The 6000-nt window shown below is 33.4% G+C and overlaps 1 protein-coding gene across 2 annotated transcripts in view; it reads right to left on the bottom strand.

Moving 5' to 3' along the window:
- Window positions 1–6000, bottom strand: part of COL14A1 (collagen type XIV alpha 1 chain) — a gene marked incomplete at its 3' end in the record, with an annotated part of 1869522 nt that overhangs the window by 1267437 nt on the left and 596085 nt on the right.

Genomic DNA, 6000 nt, shown 5'->3' with positions numbered 1-6000 from the left:
AAATAAACTTTTCAACTTTAATATATTAGATTGATAAAACAAGAACCAAAAAAGAAAATAAACAAATGTTCACATATAGAAATTAATAACTAAACACAGATTAATTAAAACAAAGTAAAATAAGTAAACATGAATGACATGGACATTAGTAAACATAAGAAAACAGACCACCTTTGCAGAGCCATCTAAGGGTACAGGGACAAACATGCATCACATGATGTATATAAATCCACATACAACTGGAGACATGTAGTAGTACCTGTCAGCTGAGATTAATAGTTTATAACTGATAACTTATATAATATGATATGGCTGTTAAAAATAGTTGCTATTCCTGTGATACAGTAGTTACATTGCTGCAGAGTGAAGAGATAGATTTGGAATGCACATTTAATTGTGTTTTGGAGAAATTTGTCTAACATCAAGTAATTTCTTATTCAGTAAATTATCTATCAAAACAAGATAGCTAGCACCACATAAATGCTTTTTAGATTTTGAGATTGACATAAGGTTTCCAATAAGACCTGAGCTTACGTTCCACTCTGTATCACATGCTACAAGTAGTGCAAACTTTAGATGAATAAATAGACTACCAGCTAAACTCCAGCGATTCTCCAGCCATTTTAGACCACAATAAAATGAACAATAATGAATAATACAGTGATGACAGTTGCCAATCTACCAATTCCACTCTATCACATTTCAAGTTTGTTGTAAGCTAGAATCTGCAAGTTGATGAGGTCACACCACAAGGCAGAGAGAGAGAATTAGGTACATGGAGTGAATAGAGAGTCAGTCTGGTGTTAGGAAATAGAAAAAAGCTAACATGGCAAAGTTAGACAAACAACTAACCAATGCTAACAGCTACAGGGAATACATGCTAATCAAATGTGAATTAACTGATAGGTTAGTCCAAGAAATTACTTATTTGGCTGCAGAGGTACCAAAAGAGGTTAATACTAGTGTATAATCAGTGGGAACAGAAGCATGTTCAGGCTTGGCAATTCTAATAGAGAAAATTGTGGCTGGAGTTTAACTTAAGTTAAAGTTAAGGCCTCTGGATTATAAAATAAATTTGTCATACTTCAAATGATATAAAAAAGCATAGTCAGCAACAAACAGGATGACTGAATCATAAGCATTCCCACAAAATGTCTTCATGTTACTAATGAGAATTATGAAGATGAGAGGACCAAGACCTGAACCCTGTGGCACACCAAGTGTCACTGGTAGGAGAGAAGAAATATTATTGCCTTATTTTCTAATAAGCAGTCTGTAGCTGAGAAGCCATTATCTGTAATTAGTGAAGTGTAGGCCTCAAACAGCAAGGTGATCAAGCCAAAGTGGTTAATAGCATCAAACGCCTTTGATGGGTGAAGGAAAATTAATTCTACAGTGTTTCCAAGGTTAAGATGATTTTAAATGTTTTCATTAATGTTGGAGTGTAGTGTCAGCTTCATAACCAGGTGTGAAGCCATCCTGTGTATTACTTACAAGGTTATTTTAAATGTATTCAGTAATGTCGGAGTGTACAGTGTCCTTAACTAGATGTGATGCCATGCTGTGTATTACATATAAAGCTATTTTTGAAAAATACTGAAGGAGCCGAGTATAAAAACGTGTCCCCAAGATCTTAGAAAGAGGAGAGAAAAGAGCAATAGGACAGTACGTGACTAAGGTGACAAAAGCACAACATTTATGTCATGTAACAAGGAGAACATTTTCCACCTTGTAGGCATTAAAAGGACAGATTAAGCAAGACTCAGAGTCACTGCACATACATAACAAAGTATCAGCTACACATAAAAAATAGATAAGCAAAAGTAATTAGCAAATAACAGCCAGTAAACTAATGCTGTCAGTAAGTTACAACATTAACAAGTAAAACATAGGGTTTGAAATCAAAGTTTAAAGTTCAAACTATTATTCCTTAAAGTCCTCTCAATATCATTTTCACAGCAAACTTTTTTGTTTACATTGATCATTTCTGAGGAAATCTTTATATTCAGTATGACATTACAGAATAGTATTACAAACCTAAAATCACTTTGAACTCTGATTTCTTTAGGCCCAGAAATGTATGACTAAGTAGTGAGCAATGGAATTCACAACACCAGGTGGACATGGAAGGAATAACTCAGAAACAGCTGAGTACTACATATGACATGTATGCCCTGTCCCCACACAAAAATACATGTATATCTATAGCTATATCTATTTATCTATAGATGTATATATATATATATATATATATATATATATATATATACACACACACACACACACACACACACACACACACACACATATATATATATATATATATATATATATATATATATATATATCACGAAAAGGTGTGTAAAAGAGTGGAAACAACCGCAAATAACAGCCAACGAACCACTCCTTGAGCCAATAACCTACAACCACCAGTTGAAAAGCACCTTTATTCGATCCGCATAAAATATTCCACTGTAAAAAAGTTAATCCACAAAACAGGTCAAGTGCTTTCGTCAATAGACTTCATCAGAACAGTTAATAATGAATACTATCACCATTTTTATATGTACCTAGTACCATCAATTAAAAAAAACAATTCAAAATTAAAGTGACAGTGTATTTTCAACCTTAAAAGCTTGAAATTCCACGTATAAAACTACATGTCTTATAAGTACACATTCAATTGTAAAAATTTTGTAACATGTATTTTTTAAAAATGAATTTTAAAATTGAAGTTGTCAAGATTATAAAAATACTTGTATGTTAAAAACAATTGTCAAAATTGTGTTGCTCGATACCTCAGTTTGGGCTTTAAACTAATGTGCTCATTTAAACCTGGGGGAACTGTGGCATTTAACCTCAACTGCCATCTAACTTCAGCCCAAAGCAACTGGTTACCACAATCACCCCCCTAAAGTTCTTACCTACAATTTCCAAAATACCAAATCTGAAATGGTGGTCAGCATTATTAGTTTTAATATGTTTGTATAAGGCGCTATTGTCATCCTTTTTCAAAATACTATATGTATGCTCGTAGATTCTCCTACTCAAACGCCTTTCTGTTCTTCCAACATAAAAATTACCACAGATCTGGCAACCGGCTAAATATACTAAGCCCTGGGAGGTGCATGTGCCTGCCACAAAGTTAACTATTGTCTGGCTAGGTCCAAGTGAAACAGAAGTAGTATCAATAATAAACCTACAATAATCACAGGCCCCACATTTATAAGTACCTCTTCGATAACATTTTTAATCAGGGATTGGGTTTTCTAATAAATTCTTTAAATTCCTGTTAACCCGGTATGGAAAGTGAGGGCCATCACCAAGGATTTTAAGTAATTCCGTGTTCCCTTTAAACATTGCCCAATTGCTTTTAATTATGTTTTTAACTACCTGTGATGTTTCACCATACATTAATACTATGGTTTGTGTAAAATCTGTATCTACATCTCTGTTGTGACTAACATTTTCCTCATCTTCACCTAAAATGTCTTAAACCTAGTACCCCATTCAGAACACACCTGATCCTTAATATTGTTAATAAAACCTAATGGGTAACCTCGGGCCCCAAACATATTAACCAATTTGTCCACCTCTGTTTTAAACAAATCAAAATTTGAACACATACGGGCAACTCGTACCATTTGCCCTTTTACTATATTCCTCTTCACAGATATTGGGTGGCTACTTGAAAATTCCAAGTAATCATTAGAAAATGTTGGTTTTCGGTATACACATGAAGTAAAACAGTTAATGCTCTCTTCTTTCATTAATTTCACATCTAAATAATTAATAGATGAATTCCCACTATCACCAGTAAATTTAAAATAATCACAAATTCCATTCAAATAGTCCAAAAACTTATCATGTGTCTCACCACCCTTCCACAGAATAAAAATATCATCCAAAAATCTGAGGTACATTGACCAATTTTCATTGTAAAGTGACCCAAAAACATACTCTGTTTCCCATTTAAACATAAGATTGGCAAACAGTGGAGCACAACTGTTCCCTATTGCTACACCCCTTGTTTGTCGAAATAATTCACCACCAAAACAGAAGAAGTTATTTTTAAGAATCACTTCCATCAATTCTAGAATGGAATTAATCATGCTATGACTCAAACTAGGTTAAATTAATTGCTTTCACTATTTTATTATCTTCAATCGTTAACAATTTCTCCTTCCAGTATTTGGATAAAAGTATTTGGTTATTATATTTCACATCTTTTATCAAATTATATGAAGCCATTATATATTTACAGTCCTTTGTAAGAGTTTGCCATAAGTTTAGGCAAATGTTTAAATCTTCTTCTTTAATTTTAAAATGACTATTACTAAAATAACTTATTGATAGATCCTTTAGCTGTCTCATTATAATTAAATATGAGTTAGGGAGATTCATCTCTCTTAACATGTCGTGTATTGAGATACCAAGGAAGGGATATAAATCAAGTATAGTAAAATTCACAAACCCAAATGCAGTGCAGCCACAGATAGAGACGGGGTACCACGCCAAAAAAGATAAAATAACTGCCAATCCAAAAAGCTGGTTCCCCTGATGGCAATAAAACGATGTAAGTATTCCAAAGAAGTCAAAAACAATCCAGAAAATACGTCGCTAGAGACTTTGTCACAAGTAAATGTTCATTTATTAAGAAAAGGAGTGAGCGCTTTCGCCATAAGGCTTTATCAAACTCTTTAACACCAAAACGTACATTTAAAATCTTTTATAAAACATAAAAACCACTCTCATTGGTTAAAAAATGTACACGTCACAGTTTCTTAAAGCAGTAGATCACATGCTGCCTTTTGGACGATGTTCCTTCGTATAAACCATAACGTAAAATATCATTATTTTAAAAAATTGCTTAACAATCCTTAAAATGACTTATCTCCTTCTAGATTTATACAGTATAATGTTTTTAGGGCTGTTATACTCACAAGCGTGTAAGTAGTTGCTTATAAAAGCTAAACATCATATAAAAAACGAAATAGAAATCATGTAAGATCGCTCTATGGTGATCTTGACAAAATTAGCAAACCAGGAGCAGTGTGCACTCATAAATAATATTTCTTTTAACTAACATGCCTAATAAGCATGCTGTACCTAAGAAAGTGCCACGACTTTTCTTGTTACTGAAACTGTATACGATAAGTATGGTCATACAGTCATATAAAAGTAAATAACGGCAGTAACCAATAGTAAAAACAATGTCATATAAAAGAATTAGCCATCCACATAGGGAGTGACAATATAGTAGTAAAATTTTTTGATTGTAAACAGCAAACGAGTAGATTTAAATTTGATACATACAAATTCGATATCATGTACTATTTCGAATAGTACGTGTCCTATTCAAAACTTCAACAATATTTCACTAGTTTACTGTGTGGTTGGAAAGCCAGGAAATGGCTCAAACCGTGAACGGTAATCTAAAACACAAGTGTAAATTGCCAGACATAGTGGATGTTTCGTTCACATTAAAATCGCCGCACAAGTAAACAAATCTATGCATGAACCATGTGCAATAAACAGGTACCACGAAATATCCCCTCCATAGGTGGAATCCCAGAACAGTTTTGCATAATTGAATACACCATCATTCAGACACATTACCTTAAGCGCATTGCAACGGGTAAAGTCAGTAATGCAATGTTCACAATACCTTATTTCTGCATAAAATGTGTTTATATTCTTCCTAAATTCTATAATATCCTCATTGAGTTATAACCCCGGTATATACATATTAACTAAAACCGTATATACGGCATGACGTCATAGGAGAGAGCAAGGTGTAAAACGTCCTATCTAATCAAACCGGGACGAAAAATGTTCCTCTGATACAATAATAGTTAGTTTACTATGCTTAGACAAAGTATGACAATACAGATGTAGCTTAATCATGAAACCTTGGTTACTGAACCAATTATACTGGTATCTATGTGTGCACTATTGAGGTGGTAAATATTCCAGATAGCTTATCGTATACATATCGGT

Source organism: Protopterus annectens, chromosome 3.part1 (genome assembly GCF_019279795.1).
Source record: "Protopterus annectens isolate FY-2018-M chromosome 3.part1, PAN1.0, whole genome shotgun sequence".
Taxonomy (NCBI): domain Eukaryota; kingdom Metazoa; phylum Chordata; order Ceratodontiformes; family Protopteridae; genus Protopterus; species Protopterus annectens.
The sequence above is the reverse complement of the archived record's forward strand: the minus strand, read 5'-3'. Positions and strand labels throughout refer to the sequence as shown.